The sequence below is a fragment of the Peromyscus maniculatus genome, chromosome 9 (assembly GCF_049852395.1).
Source record: "Peromyscus maniculatus bairdii isolate BWxNUB_F1_BW_parent chromosome 9, HU_Pman_BW_mat_3.1, whole genome shotgun sequence".
Lineage (NCBI taxonomy): Eukaryota > Metazoa > Chordata > Mammalia > Rodentia > Cricetidae > Peromyscus > Peromyscus maniculatus.
Genome location: NC_134860.1, coordinates 101,498,483 through 101,516,625, shown reverse-complemented (window position 1 = coordinate 101,516,625; position 18,143 = coordinate 101,498,483).

Here is an 18,143-nt window from a genome sequence, read left to right as displayed (position 1 = left end):
ATCGAGACAAATTCTACCTGGGGCACAACAGCTGTGTGGCTTGATGTCATGTAACAATGTACCTCTCTGGAGTGTTCCCAGGAGAACATCTGTCTCCACTCCCCATTCCTCTCTGCCCATTCAAATATAACCATTTTATAATCTCAGCTGCTATGACTATTTAGACAATTTTTAATTGCTGTGCCTAAATATCCAAGAGAGCTGCTTAAAGAGAAGGCTTTCTTATTTTTGGTTCACAGTTTCAGAAGTTTCCATCCATCACGGAGGAAAGGCACAGTACATCAGGGCAGTTCACATCATGGCACCCAGGAATCAGAGAGAGTGACATGCCCAGAAGGATGCTTATCTACTCTCTTAGCCATTTCCCTGTCCAAACAAGTTGACAAAATTAAGCATCACAGTGACATGTTATTTAAAGATTTACCATACATTTTCATATTCTTACAGAGTAACTGTATTTTATATAGTTAAGAAAGAATCTACTCTGAGGCAGGCATCTTGAACGTAATGTGAATGGGCTCATTGACTTTGTCAAAGTCAAGACCGTTAACCAGACTTCTGGTCAATCAAACTGATGAACATTCACATACTTCCAAAAGTTTTTATCTAGTGCAGAAATAAGATAATTAAAGACTATAGGTAATGAGAAATAGGCTATAACAGAATAATATAGGGAATGCTACCAGCTATAGGGGAACCTTAGGGAGGAAAAATACCAGAAAAGACTTCTTCAAATAGATAGTTTCTAAGCTGAAACCATACAGACAGTGAAGTTCTTAGGAGACGGAGCTAAGATATAGAAAATGGAGGTCCGTGTTATCTGTAAGTAAGGAAGAAGAACTTTCTGTAAAAACAGCTTCATGTTCAAGGTTGGGGAAAGAGAGAATAAAGCATAAGACAAGATCAGTTTTGCAACGGGGAGAATTGAAGGCAAAATTACCGGGAGAAATGAGGCCAATATTGAAATATTGAATCATGATATGGGGTCTAACCTTTATCCTTGGGACAGTGAGAAGCACTGAAATGTTTTGGGCAGAGCATTATGGAAATTTGAGTTAGAGTTTAGAAAGATCATTGTGAAAAATTTTGAAATCATGTTATGCATTCAAAGAGATTATTATGAAGTGAGACAAAGTTATCTGAAAGACTTCTACAGTCATTCAGGCTATTTAGGTGGCATAATGAAAAACTGTGGAAATAATAATACAAAAAGAAAAATGCTTTTCAGAGGAATTTCATGAGTATCATTTTAGCAAACTATGATCATCCCTGTTGAGCAACTGGGTTAATTGTTAAATATTATTAACTAAAGTAGAGGTGTTGAAAGAGATGCAGTTTGGAGGGAGATAAAATCAATGAGCTCAGAGTAGACATGTCAAGTGTAGGTGTGAACTATTTTGGGATTGGAGCTATCCAGGCAGTTAAGATACATACACATATTCAGAATTCAAAGGCATGATCTGGGATGGCTTTATGATTTGGGACTCAATAGCAAAAGCAGAGTACACGATTATTCAATGAAATGCACACATTAAGAAAGCTGATAATTTGTATAGCACTGTCTGTTTGAGGAGCCCCCGGCAGTGGGATCAGGATCTATCCCTGGGGCATGAACTGGCTTTCTGGAGCCCATTACCTATGTCAGATGCCTTGCTCACCCTTGATGCAGCAGGGAGGGACTTGGTCTTGCCTCAACTTCAGTTGTACCAGGCTTTGCTGTCCCCCCATGGGAGGTCTTACCCTTTTGGAGGAGGGAATGGGGGGATGGGCTGTGGGAGGAAGCTGGGGGAAAGTGGGAGGAAGAATGGGAGGGCAATCTGTGATTGGTATGTAAAATGATTAAAAAAATTTTTTAAATAAAAAAAAAAGCTGATAAGACCTGAGAAGGAGCCCCTGAAATCATCATCTTCTACATATTTATTCATTTATGCCATGTTTTGCAGATTGTTAGGCAGGGAAAACAATATAATCTGCACAAGAAACTGAAAGCCAAAGAGGTTCCATATACTAAAAGATGGTGTTGCTGTTTTGTGTGAGAACTGAGCCCAGCTCTGAAGCTCAGCTCAGAAATCCCTTTACGATGTCCATTATCTCTGGTTTACATTACACATGCTTATCTACTTATCAGAGTCATGGGGAGCTAGGACTTCCTCACCACGTAATCCCTGTTCTTTTACTTCAGCTGTTCTTAGATTTCCTTAACTGTCTTGACTTTGACAATGTCAATGAGCCATAACTCTTTGACAATGAATGATATGGATACATAATTCTAAATCGTGCTGTAGTTTACAATAAAAATGACAATAGTATCCTTTATGATTTAAACAGAGAAGAAGTTTGTTTATAGTCTTTCTAGAAAACAAAAGAGTCCACACTTCTTGCAACAGTCTTGTAGATAAATAATGTAACTGGTTTGACCTCATTCTTATCCCAGTATTTCCAGATTAAATCCCTCTTGTTGACCTAAACAGTCTCCAAAAGTATTGCCAAAGTCTGGAGATCAGTGTCTCGCCTCATGTTGATTGTTCCTACCCTTAAATGATTGTCCATACCCTTAAACTAAGCCTTGACTGATGAAAGTCTATTCTCAGACTCTATCTCCCTACTTGAGTTTAAAGTAGCACCAACTTATGACAGAATTCCCTGAGAAGTTTTGTGATTTCACATTATTTGCCACAACTAGCAGTTAAAAATAATATTAACAAATTTCTTTCATACTATCTTTCATTTTGTTCAAATGTCTCAGTTTTTATTGCCTCATAAAATGACTGTAAATTTTCTCAGTATGATTTATGCAATTCTTTTGATAATCCCCTGTATAATTCTTGGTTTTATGAGACTCAAGCTTCTTCATAGCATTTAGGTGACACTTTTTAACTCTATCCATGATAACTTGTCATCATGTATTATTGCTTGTTTAACCATAGACTTTTAACTCCTCTAGAATAAAGACTGTCTTATTTTTTGTACCTAGATTCCAGCTCTGCTCCCATCATAAAACCAGGATGAAATAAATATACAGTCAATGAATATATGAAGGAATGAAGACAATTTATCATTATTGTTCATCTGAATCTCTTTTCAACCAATATTTTCTAACATTCTCAAAGCATTGAGATATAAAAGTATGAATGAAAATACATTAAAATATTTCATTAATTTATAGCAACTTTGAAAAATCATAACCTATCTAAGAACAAACCTAATAATAGATGTACACAAGACCATTACATAGAAATCTATAAAAAATAACTAATAGAAATCAAATTCTAAACATATTTTTGAATCATGAATCAGAGGACTCAACAATTTTTAAAAATTATTCCCAAACTCAACATAATCCAAACAAAAATCCAAACAGATAGTCTATGGAATTTGACAAACAAATTCTAAAATGTTTGAGCCCTAAACAAAGATTACCATGCAAATTCAAACCTGAGCTGAGGTTGTAACTCAATGATGGAATGAATTCTAGCATTCATGAGATTCTTGGTTTGCACACCAGTAACTTAGAAACAGGCTAAATAAATAGTCAGTCAAGTTTTATTACAAAGGTATTCTACAGTGTGATAGCAAGTCAAGGACAGGTATATAGACCAGAAGAAATAAACAAATCCAGAAACTGTCCCATAATTAGAATTATCATCTAACTTATACCAAAGGCAACTATATTGTATAGCTAGAAAGATGTTCTTTTTACATGGATAGTAAAAAGTTTGGGTTAGTATCTATATGGAAAATGGTGAGCCAAAGCCCCCTTCCCAACCTCAGACGATATATAACATCAGTTTTAGATGCCAAGGGGAGCTAACCGTGAAAGTGAAACACTAAGACTATTTAAAAATACAAAAAGTCTTCATGACCTTACTAAGCAAAGATCATTTCAATAAGGTACGAAAGGCAGGCACTTTGGGCCTATTAGATGGCTCGGTCAGAAAGGTACTGGACACCACACCTGACAAGCCAGTCTGCTACCCCAGATCCACACAGTGGAAGGAATAACCAAACCCTGAAACTTTTCTTCTGATCTCCAGGTGGGCCTGGGTCACACACACACCCCCCACACACACACAAATAAATATGGTATAAAAATTTAAAGAAAAGTCTATAACTTATTTTTCTCTATTAAAATGAAGAATTCATAGTAATCTGAATATGATTGAAATACATGACAAAGTAATTCACAAACTAAAGATAGTTACTAGTCACATATTCAACAAAGATTATGTGATTTTTCAGGATATGTGAAAATGCCTACAAATCAATGAGAAAGTGGCAAACAATGACATAAAATGCCCAAAAATCTTCAACAGATAACTCAGAATAAGGATATCCAAGTGGCTAACGGATATGAAAAATAATAAATTTTAATAATCACCAAACATGCTAATTAATCCGTAAGGATCTATATACCTATGCAAGTGGCTAAAATGAAAATATTAATACCAGCTGGGTGTGATGGAATATATCTTTAATCCCAGGCTTGGCCAGCGGAAGGAATTGCAGGTGGTCTCTGAGTTCCAAACCAACCTAGTTTAGACAGTGAGTTCTAGGCCAGCAAGGGTTATATGATAAGAACCTGTCTCAAAAACAAAAGACAATACCATACTGCCAAAATTTGGAAGTACTTAGAAGCCTCATCACTGCCTGTAGAATGCAAAACAGCTCAACCAATGTAGAACACTGTCTGTGTCTCCTCAAGCTGAATGTGCCTACTTTTAATAACCTGGAATTTATTCTAAGTTATGGGATGAATTGTGTCCCCTAAAATCCAGCTGATATTCTAAGTCCTAATCCCCAAGATTTTTTTGAAGATGGGGACTTCAAAGCAGTAACTGAGATGAAATGTAATAATAAGGATGGAACCTTAATTTGGTGGGTCTGGGCTCGTTTGAGTAGTCAGCAAACGTCAGAAGCCGGCACACAGGAAGCCAACATGGATAACAAAAATGCCTCCAGGGAGATCAAACCTGCTGACCTGTTCACTTTGGACTCCATTCTCCAGAACACCACAATAACTAATTTCCGTTGTTTAAGCTACTTCATCTTTGCTGTTTCGTCTTAGCTTTCCTTAGCAAGCCAACACAAATTAATTTAGATGTTTGAAAAACAAATAACCAAGAATGTTTCTAGGAACACTGAGAATAAGCAAAATGTGGAAGCAGCCCAGAAGTGCATTAAATGTAGATATAGACTGTAGACATTGTGGTAATTTATGCAATAGAATATAATTAGGGAGTGAAATCATTAGACTGCAGCTAGACACAACACAAATGAGCCATATAAACATTCCATGGAGCAGAAGAAACCAACTGTGAAAGAGAGTATACTGAAGGATAATACTCAGAGAAAGTATTGCAAAAGGGAATAAACTTAATTTGTGGTGTTGGAAATCCACAAAGCAGGGGTCAGTAGGAAGTAGAGAGCACAGAGTCCTGTCTGGGAGGTTGGTTGCATGCATATGTCCCTTGTGAGAAGTAGGTAAGTTGTGTGACCATTCATGTTGTTTGCACTCTGCACAGCCCAATAACAAGAAGTTAATGCCCATTTGGGATTCAAACTCCAAATTCCTGACTTGAGGTCTGTTCATTTTACAAGTGGTTTGATATCCTGAGCATGTTCAGTAGTCTTGGATATATGGGTGCATTCTTCAGTAATTGAAACCAATAATTCATGTTACTAAAGACCTAAAACTTTCATCATTAACAAGACAGCTCCATGAGATAGTTTCGCCTCTAAAATGCCCCGCCCACCCCCTTTTGTTTCCCGGGACAGTTTTAATCTAGACAGGAAGGGTTTTCCACGGTCAGTGTTTTCTTCCATGAAGCTCAGAGCCCCAGAGTTTTTGTCATTCACAAGAAGCCCAGCATGCTCACAGGACTGTTTCCCATGCTGAGTCACCCTGGGAATGTCTTTTAAAGGTCTCAGAAACTATCTAAACTCCAGCCTTTGAAGCACACCCAGATTCTGATGTCTGATGGGACACAGAGCCCATGTTGCCTCTTCTCACTTTAGCCTCTGACTTTGCGTTCAACTCTCTTGAGTACGTACCCCTTTGTCTGATCATTTTCATTCTGATTTAACCAATTTTCCTTTGGGAGAGTCTTTTGAAACGCATTTCTCACACTCCAAGGAACTTCCATGCCCACAGATATTCTGTTTATTCGTTCTTTATTGGCCTGTTTTGTCTTTTGAAGATGGTTGCCACAGCGGGGAGGATTTGGGAGAAGACAGTGGAGAAACCATAATCAGGATATATTGTGTAAAAAATAAATACTATTCAATAATAAAAGACTAAGTTCTACAATGTTAAAGTCAAAGTTTTAATGTTCTCATTAATAATCAATGGTAATCAATGCTAAAATTTATAATTTATAATGAAAAGATAACTTGGTTTTAAATCTGTGAGGAATTGTATATTTGTCACGTTTTTCCTTTTAGGCTACTGTACTTTCCTTTACCAATTTGACAGAAAAAAATTGAACCTCAGAATCAGATCTGAGTTTATTTATTTACTTTTTTTTTTCCTTCTTTGCTATACTTTTCAAAATTTAATTTACATTTTAAATTGTATTCTTGTGATCTTAATTACATTTCCTCCTTCCCTTTCCTCCTCCCCTTTCCTCCCTCCACATCCTCCCATACACCCCTGGCCCCCGTCATTCCAACCCACCCACAAACTCTTAAGAGCTTCAGCGGTCCGCAAACATATTCGCCTTGCTCAGAAAAGACAATCACTTCCAGCGAGGCCTGCTGGTATAACGCATACAGCAGTACATTCATAAAGTATATGGGGGTAGAAGCAAGCAAATCAGAGGTTCAAGATCATTCTTCTAGGTGAGTCTGAGAAACCTGAGACCTGTCTCATAAAGTAAACAAACACATCTCACAGACTTCGTAGGGATCGAGGAGTTCAAGGTGTCTGGCCAGTCTGTGAGATCTTGTTGACAAACCAAAAATAAAAACCAAAACAAAGCTGGGGTCTAGGCCAGTGCTAGGAAACTCACCTCATATTTTCAAGGCCTGAGGATCAATTCCCATCATAACAAAACAACACACACACACACACACACACACACACACACACACACACACACACACACACACGCGAGCACAAACATACACAAAAAACAGCCATTTTTTTCTCTCAGGTTGTGAGCATACAATTTCCTAGTCTTCTCTCTCAAAGTGGCTAGTTCACACTGATCAAAGAAAAATGTGAGTTCTCACCCTCCCTCCTTTCACTCTTGCCTCAATTTCCCCTTTTCTCCTCCTTTTCCTCACCCCTTTTCACTTAACGTTTAGAAAAACAAATGTCTAAGACCTTAGAAAAAATCTAAATATGTGATATTGTTTTATAAAATTTTGTGAAAACCATACAAGTAGACTTAGAATGCATGAAACAAATGTCTAGCTAGTCATCTGTGGAAAGTAAACACTTTGTAATGTTTTTTAAGGACAACGTAATTAAAATATAGCTGAACCAAGGCTGAATAAAGTCACAAGCTTGGCCATCTAGGACTGCGATCTATGGGCTTTGCTTCTTGTTTCTAAAATGAAACCTAAGTCCATTCTGAATTTCAGCTCTTGAGTTAGTCTTTCTGTTTTCAGTCCCATTTTTTATGTAATATCTTCACTCTCTCGTTGTTGCTACAATCATCCCAAATGAAGTTCCCACACTGACTCTCCTTTACATTTAGATTCTTTATATCATCAGATATTCATTCCTTCTGTGAAAGAGCCATAAGGAACTTACCACCTTGGCCCATAGATGTTAAGAAACGCTAACATCAGTAAACGCCCAGCCCTCGAAAGTGATTTAACTACCAATAATTCACTTTGAAAAGGGAATCTGAAAATTCTCACATTTTCCACCGAAAATGGTAAAATAGGAACAACTCTAAACCAGGAAGGTAAAGAGATGGACACTGACATCTCTAAGACACTGATGAGCGATGTTAAAGCAGACAAAGAGAAGCAACGTTCCCATGTTCAAGTCCTGGAAGTTTACTATTACTGTTAGTGGTAAAACCCAAAGCAACCTACAGATTCAGTACAATCCCTGTCAAAATTGCAAGGATACATTTGACTAAAATAGAAAAGCAATACTAAATTCGAATGAAGCCACAGAAGATCACAAATAGAGAAAGCAATCTTGAACACAGCAAAGGTGGAGGAATCACTTTTCCCTATTTCAGTATGGATGAGAAGGCTACTGTGTTCACAACAGCATTCTCCTGGCATGAAAGCAGACAGACCAATGGAACAGAATAAAGAGCTCAGGATAATGCCCCACACCTGACATCGGCTGATCTCCCTCAAGAATGCCAAAGTGCACAGTGGGGGAAAGTCTCTTCAATAACTGATATTGGCAAAATTGTATACTTTAATGGAAAAGAATGAAATCATACCCTTCTCTCTCATGTTCACTTAAAACAAATATAAGATTTGACTGTAGGATCTGAACCTACAAAGCTCCTAAAAGAAAATATACAAGAAAATCTTCTTCATAATGGTCTTGGTGATGATCTCTTTGATACAATAACAAAAGCATGAGAAGCAAAAACAGGTAAATGGGTTGTATCAAATAACAACAACATCAACAAAATACTTTATGCATAGCAAAAGGAATAATTAACAGAATGTCAAGAAAACTCAGCGGGTGAGAGAAAATATTTGCAATCCCTACATCTGATAAAGACTTAATATCCAAGATACATAAGGGACATCCAAAGTGCAGTGACGAGCCACCAACACTTGTCCCCTCCCCAACACATCCCTAGGGTCTGCTCAGCCAATCCTGTGACTGGAGAGCAGTCACAGACCCACAGCCGACCTATGCTTACTACCAATATTCCTTACTAAGAAAATGTCAGCAAGGCACTGGGCTATTCTAGAATCTTTGGTATTTGTGTCTTACATTTAACATTCCTCATTTTGCAGTAGGTTTGGAACTTAAACTTCTTGCAGGATAACCATCTAGTTTATCTCTAATCATAAATATATAAAATATATCTTTGTTCTAGTATGGATGATGGAAAAAAGTGACCATAAAAGGAAATATATTTTTTGAAGCTTCCTCAATAAACATACACACTTTGTCTCTCTGTTAACATTGATTTTTATATTACTTAGCAATTAAATTTAATGTTTCACAAAACTCATTAGAAAATTGAATTTTTCATCAGTTCCTGAAAAGTTCTGGAAACCCATATTTATACACAGCTTGGAAAAACAAAGATGGATGTCAGAGAAACATTCCAATCAATTTTGCGCAGGTCAAAAGCCCCACTTTTCCCCCTAACACCATGTCCTTATTTATTTACAGCCTCAGATACGCGCCAGCTTCTGGCGTTGGAGGAATGCAGCTGACCTCACAGACACATTTCTGTGTGCTCAGTTAGACTTTGAAGACGTTAAAGTAGTCCAGAGCAAACATCTCCAATCTGTGATAGCGCGAGACACTTCGTGTACAAAAAGCAATAGTTTGGAACAGAGTCAAGTTCTAGAAAGCAAGACAGTCCTTTCTCACCACAAACATAATATTCCTGTTGAGTCAAATGAGAAGAGTGGAGGTGGGGAAGGCTTTGAAAGTAGAATATATGTTCCTCATGACTCCCCTTGTGAACAGAGGCCTCAGATCAGCCTGCAATGAACATCTGAAAGATTCATGTTACCCCAGTGTGATGAATAATGGAACACAATGCATAATTGTCAGCAAGTTCTTAGAACCTTCTCAGAGCCCAGCTACCATGCAGAATGCATTACCTCAGGCTCCATAAGGTCACAAGGGAGGTAACCAAGTGTCGGGACGAGTAAATAGACAGTATTGTACCAAACTCCTGTCGTTATAACAACCCTCTAGAAATGCTGGAATTCCATTTTCTCGGCTGCTTTCCCTGCTCTACGGGGAGAGAACAAATGGCCTTTGCAAATAGCAACCCTGGTTAGCTTCTAACTTCACAGTCCCACCATAGACCTGCCTACACAAGTGACTTGTTTTTCTTTTTGTCTACAACAAATATTCTTGTTATATGAAAAGTACTTAATGACAGTTAACCTTCATTTTGCAAAATGAAGTAATGATATAGGAAATCTAATTAGATTGCATTTATATAATAACTGGTAGAGACTTTAGCTTTACATAGATGAATCAAACTCTCATATGTCAGGGACCAGCAAGAATCCTCTTCACAGTATAAAAAACTTACACAGCTGAAGGTGTCTCTGAGTGGCAGGAAGATAATGGAAAACAGGATCCTGTCACCTCTGCCAATGTATCCAGATTCAAGAAGGATGTGAGACTTAGGAAAAAATACTGTAACTTCCTCTATGGCCAACTTCTTGTTAAGGGAAAGTATACAATTTTATTCATGTATTAGATCAGAGGCAGAAGACATAGGGCTTCTGACTCTCCAATAACCAGATAACCATGTTAGCTAGTGTTCCACATAATGTTCTCAGCCCTCTTTATTAAATAACATGCATTTCTGTTTCCTTCCTTGAACTTAGTAAAACTTATTCTCTTTATTTTTATTTATTTGCTAACTCTACCATTAAACATAAATTATGAGTCCAGAAAAATGTGTTTGTCTTGTGTAACTTTCTTTTTCCTAGGACCTCAGGCTGACACAAAAGAAAAATTCAGTGAATATCTACTGAATGGGTGAGTTAATGAATGAATCGCTCAAATCTTTTTTCTCAACCATAAATTGGTGGAAATACTATTTATAGTATAACATTTTCTTAATACCAAATATATCACAAAGTTGAAACATTTTATGAAGTAGTCATATAATTTAAAATAAGCTGTTGTAGCTGGATGGTGGCAAACCCCTTTATTTCCAGCACTTAAGGTGGCAGAGATAGGTGGATCTCTATAAGTTCAAGGCCAGTCTGGTCTACAGAGTGAGTTCCAAGATAGACAAGGCTACACAAAGAAACCCTGTCAAAAACAAAAACAAAAAACAAACCACAAAAAGCTGTTATAGTTACACAATACCAAAATATTCTAATCCCAGAGAAATTATAAAACTCAAGATGACAAATATTCTTTTATAAAATAAATTATATTTATTAATTATTGAACTCTGTGTGTGTGTGTGTGTGTGTGTGTGTGTGTGTGTGTGTGTGTGTGTGTGTGTATCAGATACCTGACCTGGTAGCGAGTATCTTAACTCATTTAGTCATATGGCCAGCCCAAGGGAATAGATATTCTTAGTATTGCTTAATATAACTGGCTTTTCACATATAGGCATCTACATTATAAGGTAAATCTAACATTTAAAAAGTAAGATAGGGTCTGAGGATGTAGATCAGTGGCAAAGCCCTTGCCTAGGATTCATGAGGATATATGTTCAATCTTCAGCAGAGAGAGAGAGAGAGAGAGAGAGAGAGAGAGAGAGAGAGAGAGGAGAGAGAGAAAAAGAGAGAGAGAGACAGACAAACAGACAGACAGAGACAGAGTTTTATGACTATACATATTAGACAAGTTTTGGAATTCATACAGTTCTTCAAGAGTTTAGGGATGAGCTTGAGCTATCCATGGCACACTGTCTTTTTGTTTCACATTAATCTAAAAACCACACACATTGGATGCCTATGTTGTTAGAAAATCCTGAGGAGAAATGCCAGGTGAGGTAGAAAAGAGCAAGCAGAGTGGTGCAGTGAGAAAAGTGGTACAGAAGCCGTTCACTCAGAAGGAGACCTGGCTCAGGCTGCAATCTCAGGTGAACGTCTGCATAACTCCACAGAAGCAAATATCAGGGCAAGCTGGGAACATGAGCAAGGACAGCAGAACAGGGCTCAGCAGCCAGTAATACTACAAGACTATCCTTCTAGAAGAGAATTTGAATCACACATTTCAGAATATCAGTCATTGTTTTGTGAGTGTTCTCTTCCTTGGTCAGCGGCAGTTCTCAGATACACCTGCCAGGAATGACATAAGCTTTGGGCAACAGAGACTTCAATTTCCAGTGTGTGCATGTGTGAGTGTGAGTGTGTGTGTGTGAGTGTGTGTGTGTGTGTGTGTGTGTGTGTGTGTGTGTGTGGAAGTGTATTGGAAGTTGGCTGTAGGTAATAATTAAGTGCAATCGCTGCCCTTAATCGTGTCAGTTCTCTTGGTTTTGGATTCTGGATCCTAAGGCCAGCTCACCAGAGAATTCAAGGTTTATAAAGAAAGTGATGATGATGAAGGCAGTTAACATTTGCTGCAGGGGCCCTCTCATCTTCCACTGACCAATGTCGACTCACTTAGCACTCCCAACTCTAGAAGAAGTAGAAGAACTAGGTTATGTTAGCCTCTCTGGAAGACATGGAAAGACAGAAATGACCAGAAGAATTTGAAATAACCAACATGTAATGCTCCACATTTCTCTTTGCCATTGTTGTATGTGGTTTTTTTTTTATCATCATATCTGCTTCCAAAATTATACTAAATACCCTGAAAAGTAGTTTTATTTCCTTTTTTTTTTAAGTTAAGGTACTAGATAGATGGCTCAGTGGTTAAGACTATATATTGATCTTGCAGAGGACCCAAGTTAGGTTCCCATCACCCATGGTGGATAGCTTACAGCTACCTAGACCAACAGCTCCAGGGAATCCAATACCCTCATCTGGCCTCTGCAGGTACCTGGACTCAGTGTTCAGATAGACGCATATACATAACTTTATAATTTAAAAGAATGAATAAAAAATTCAGTTAAATTTTTCTTTTCCAAATTAACAGAGATGAGCAAACAGTGTCATGGATAATCACCACTTATTAAAACTCTATAAAAACTTTGTTGTCAATGAAAAACTAGGTTTTATAGTTGAAGTTGTTAGTACATAGACTATTTAAAAGATTACATAAGAATCTTGAATAAGATACATCATCTAAAAAAAATTTGCTACCCCTTTGGGAATTCAAACTATTTAGGGTTACATATTCTATTCCAATATGTATTTTGCTAAATGATAGAAAACTGTACAAATGTCACAATTTCAGCTACATGTTCTCAGAAGAAAGCATAAATATGAGAGTATGAAATATAATTTTACTGTTGAAACAACCTTGGCCAGATCTCTGCTTATCTCTGTTGAAAGACCATTTGCGTAAAAGAAGTTCCAAATTTTATTTTTAGGAGACTATGAGAAAAACATCCAAACAGACACTCATGAGACATTTCTTCCACATTTTTATTTAAAATTAGCATTTAATTGCTTGTGACTTTGGTTCTTTGGAAAAATCTTTTTTTGAATCAGTCAAATTTGCTACTGTAAAACCTAGTTTATATGAATTCAATTTCATTCATTAAACACGTATTATGTATTAATTGTTACTATGCTATAGTAGGAGGAACTCATAATGTAGTAAAAAATGAGATCTATCTAACTGATAGTGGGATGGGATGTTTGCCAGATACATAAGAAGGATCAAATATTCTGGAGGACATTCTAAGGAATTCCTTGGGAACATGGCCTGAGTCACTTTGCTGAGCTGCCATGGGGTCATACTTCGTTCACAGGCAGCTAACAAGAATCTTGAATATGCACATCTATATAAGTTATTTTTATAGTCTGTTACCAAACACCCAACAAGAAGCATGGGGGCCTGTATGTTGGCTAAGGGGTTTGAGACATCATGGTAATTGAGGTATGGTGGCAGGTGGTCCCAAGCAGTGAGAACAGGAAGCAGCCTCCTCAGAAGATCTCAGTAGATCGGGAGGCAGTGACTCAGGTCAGAGTAGGGCTGGCTCTATAACCCATGAAACCTACTCCCAATGACCCACTGACTTTAGCAAGGCCTCAAATCTCCAAAAATGGCACCTGCAACTGGAGATTGTTCTGACATTTGACCCTCTGGAGGACCGTTTAAATTCAAACCATGAAAACATCTTACACAGAATTCCACTCAATATGTTCAGATCAAATAGCATGCAAAAGACTGTGGCATCGGAGCAATATACTTGAGTGTGTACCTTGACATTCATAGGAAGCTCTTTGTCCACAACAGTCATCTGAAGCTGACAGGTTGACTGATTGATCAGAATATATTCAGATCTGGGTTTGATACAAAGTAAAAGCTCTAAGTTCTGGATATACATCGAAAGACACTGGGAAGATTTTTAAGCTACTGATGCCAATTTTCCAATCCCAATTTGGTAAAAAGTGTAAAATTTCTGGCTTAATTGTATCAAAATAATTTGTCTTACTCTTGGCTAGCCATGGGAACTGTGAAGATTTTAAAAGAAATTTCAGAATCATTTATTTTATCTAGAATCAGTTATTTTATTATGTGTATGAGTGTACTTGCATGTATTTCTGTGTACCACATGAACATACCAGGTGCCCGTGAAAGTCAGAAGAGAGAGTTGGATACCCTGGAACTTGAGTTTTGGAGGTCACAAGAGGGTTTCAAATCCTCTAGAACTATAGTTGCAGATGGTTGTAAGCCACCATGGGATGCTGGGAATCAAACCCCATTCTTCTGCAAGAACAAGGGCTCCTAAACACTAAGCCATTTCCCCAGCCCCATGAGTCGTGAGAATTTTAAAAGATGTATATATATGAGTGTCTGTGTGTGTATGTATATCTTCTCTCTAACCCTCAAACAACTGAATGTGTAGATGTGTGTATATGAACATTCTAATTCCTAAATTTCTCATGATATTCTAATAAACATACTCATACACACACACGTTAAAAACATACACACAAACAATAGTTCAGATACATTAGTTTATATATACTATTTATCATTGATCCAAATATTTATATCATTTTAGCAAAAGAAACTACCTGCTCTTTCCTCTTTGCTGTCCTTCAAAATTTATAAAGATTTATCAAAATTTATAAAGATTATAGCATAGATTATAACAATATAGGAAAACCATGAAATATATCTATTTATAATCTCTCATTTGATTACTTTTTGTGAAACACTTCACTGACTATAAGTTGTATTTCTGATCAATGTGTTCTGGTTTGAGGCTTTCAGAATTGCTCAGATTTAAGGATGATGCTAAAATATGTGATTTCCTTCATAAATATGTAATAAAGCATGAAAGAACAACCACAAAGCCTCATGAAATAGTTCCCATGGCTGGTCATCAATCATTCCTGATGGGTAAATAAGTAGCATATATTTTTTTCTTATAATTTTATGTGATTTAAAAGTTTTCTCATAATGGCTTCTAGCATCTTAAATGAAATTTAACATCCTCATGGAATTTTAATGGCAGAGATAAATGATAGATTTTTTTGAATTTGATTTTTAGGAACAAAACAGAAATTGTGAAACTTATAACCTTTGTGCAAATAAATACCATGATCTTTTTACTTATGTTCTATTATATCACGTTTGCACATTGCTAATCAAAACCCAAAGTCCATGGAGAGATTTTTTTTACTCCTCAAAGTATTGTTTTCTTGGCTCTGTCAGAGAAATACTTAAGAAGCCTTAAGACAGAGTTCTAATGAAATGGACAGTGACTTAAAATTCCCATATAGTAGCAAATCTATGCTCAAAGAAGCACACATGTTAGTGTTCAATGCTACATTGTTATAACTGAATTGGTATGAACTAGCAAAAGACTATTCATCCAAATCACAAACACACTGTGGTAAATAGAACAATAAGTTTTCCTAAAGATACTCATGTCCTACCCTTGTAACTGTTAATATGTTACCTAACAGAGTGTCTCAGTTAGTTCTCTACTGTTGTGACAAGACACTATGACCAAGGAAACTTATAAAAGAAAGTGTTTAAATTGGGCTCACAATTTCAGAGGGTTAGAGTTTATGGCCATCTTGGAGAGGGGGAGGCAGCAGACAAGCAGGCATGGCATAGGAGCAGTAGCTGAGAGCTTACATCTTCAAACACAACCATAAGGCAGAGAAAAACAGAGATAGGAATGGCCCTAGTCTTTCTTTTGAAACCTTAAAACTGCCTCCAGTAACACACCTAGTCCAACAAAGTCACACCTCCTAATTCTTCCTAAACAGTTCTCTCAAGTGGACCAATTGTTCAAACACATGAGTTTATAGGGGCCATTCTCATTCAGACTACCACATATGGTCAAGGGGATTTCATAGAGAAAATTGAAATTAGAGAACTTGGGGATAGCAAATTATCTTGAATTATCTGGAAGAGCCCAAAACAATTATTTGGGTCTTAAAAAGTACAAATGGATAAATCATAGAGAGGTGGCTTGTAAAGGTCATTCCACCTTTGTTAATTTTGAAGATAGAGGAAGGATCTATGAGCCAAGGAATATGGTTGGCCTTGAGACGCTGGTAAGGCAAAAAACTAATTTTCTCCTAGAGTCTACAACAAGGACTACATGCTTGCAAATTCTGGGCTTTTAGACCAAGGAGACTCAAATAGATTTCTAACCCAAATTACATTTTTAAACCACTAAATTTGTGGTAGTTTCTTACAGCAGAATCTTGTTAGAGAACTAATATAAGGCAATAGTGAGCATTCTTCCCACTTTAATTCAACATAGTACTGAAAATCCTGGACTGAGCCAGTAAATAAGAAAAATAAATTAAAAGAATAAAATTGGAAATAAGCTTATATGTTTGATGATGACATAATTGTACACATAGAAACTCACCAAACACTTTACAAAAAATGTTGGAATTAATAATTAATTTATTACATTGAAAGATTAAAAAATCAACATTCAAATAAATACACAAAATCAAGAGACAAAACTTTAAAACTGAGTTTTTGCATGACTGAAAGTAAAGTAAAATAAATAACATCATATACAGATATGCAGACCAATGGAAGAGCTTCTAGATCTCAGAAATAAACTCATATTTATAAACTGCACTGATCTTCTGTAGCAGGAATCTTAACAGGTCTTATTAATAAAATCAAACCTTGGAGCCAAGTATTGGGGTGAATACTGGAAGATCAGAGAAGCAGAACAAGCCACAGTTTCCTCACCTCTCCAATTCCTCAGCTGATCCTGCTTCCTCAGACTGGATGCCTCTCAAATGAACTGTGTTGCTCCAAAGTCTAAAAGCTTAACCAGGCCAAAAGATTCTATTTTCTGGTCTTCACGCCTTATATACCTTTCTGCTTTCTGCCATCACTCCGTGGGATTAAAGACTCACTTTTAGGGATTAAAGGCGTGAGTCACCATGCTTGGCTGTATCCTTGAACACACAGAGATCCAGGTAGATCTCTGCCTCTGGAATACTAGAATTAAAGGCATGTGCTACCACTGCCTATCCTCTATGTTTAATATTATGGCTGTTCCATTCTCTGACCCCAGATAAGTTTATTCGCATGCACAATGTTTCGGGGAACACAATATCACCACAATCTTCAACATGTGTGACAAAAGTGTGTAAAATGAAAAACAGTTTCCCCAACAAAAGGTATTAGAGAAACAATAGTCTAAAGCATAAGAATGAAACAGGATTCTTACACCACACAAAAGTCAATTCAAATTGGATTAAATACTTAAACACAAAACTAAAGTTATTATAAAGCCCTTAGAAGAAAGCATAGGGAAATATTTTCTTCATATCAGGTAACTGAATTAGTAATGATTTGTTGGATATGATGCCAAAGACAGAGACAAGAAAAGCAAAGAAAGACAAGAGAGATTACATCAAGCTAAAAGTTTTGGTAGAGAAAAGAATAAGAAACATTTGTAAATTTGATACATGATTTTGGGGTATCAAAAATATATGAAGAACTTCTCAAATTCAATAGCTTTCAAAGTACTGAGGTTTTTAAATTGGGAAGAGAATGGGGTTTTCAGTTTTCCAAAGGAAATATTAAATGACCAGCAAGTCTATAAAAAGATGCTTGACCTAACTGATTCCCCTGAAACAACAATGAGATTCTCTTTCACTCTTACTAGTGTGGTTATTACCAAGAAGACCAAAGACAAGTGTTGTCAGAGGCGTGAAAAACTGAAATTCCAATATACTGTGGAGAGGACCACAAAATAGTGCAGCTGTAATGGAAAACAGTATGGAGACACCTGCTAGAACCAGCCAAGAATTGAATTTCCATGGTATCTACCCAAATGCAATTAAATTAATCATGATAATGAACCTTACCTTTCATGTTCACTGCAGGAAAATTAGCAATAACCAAGATCTGAGGGGAGGAGTGTTCCCGGTAGGTGAAATGA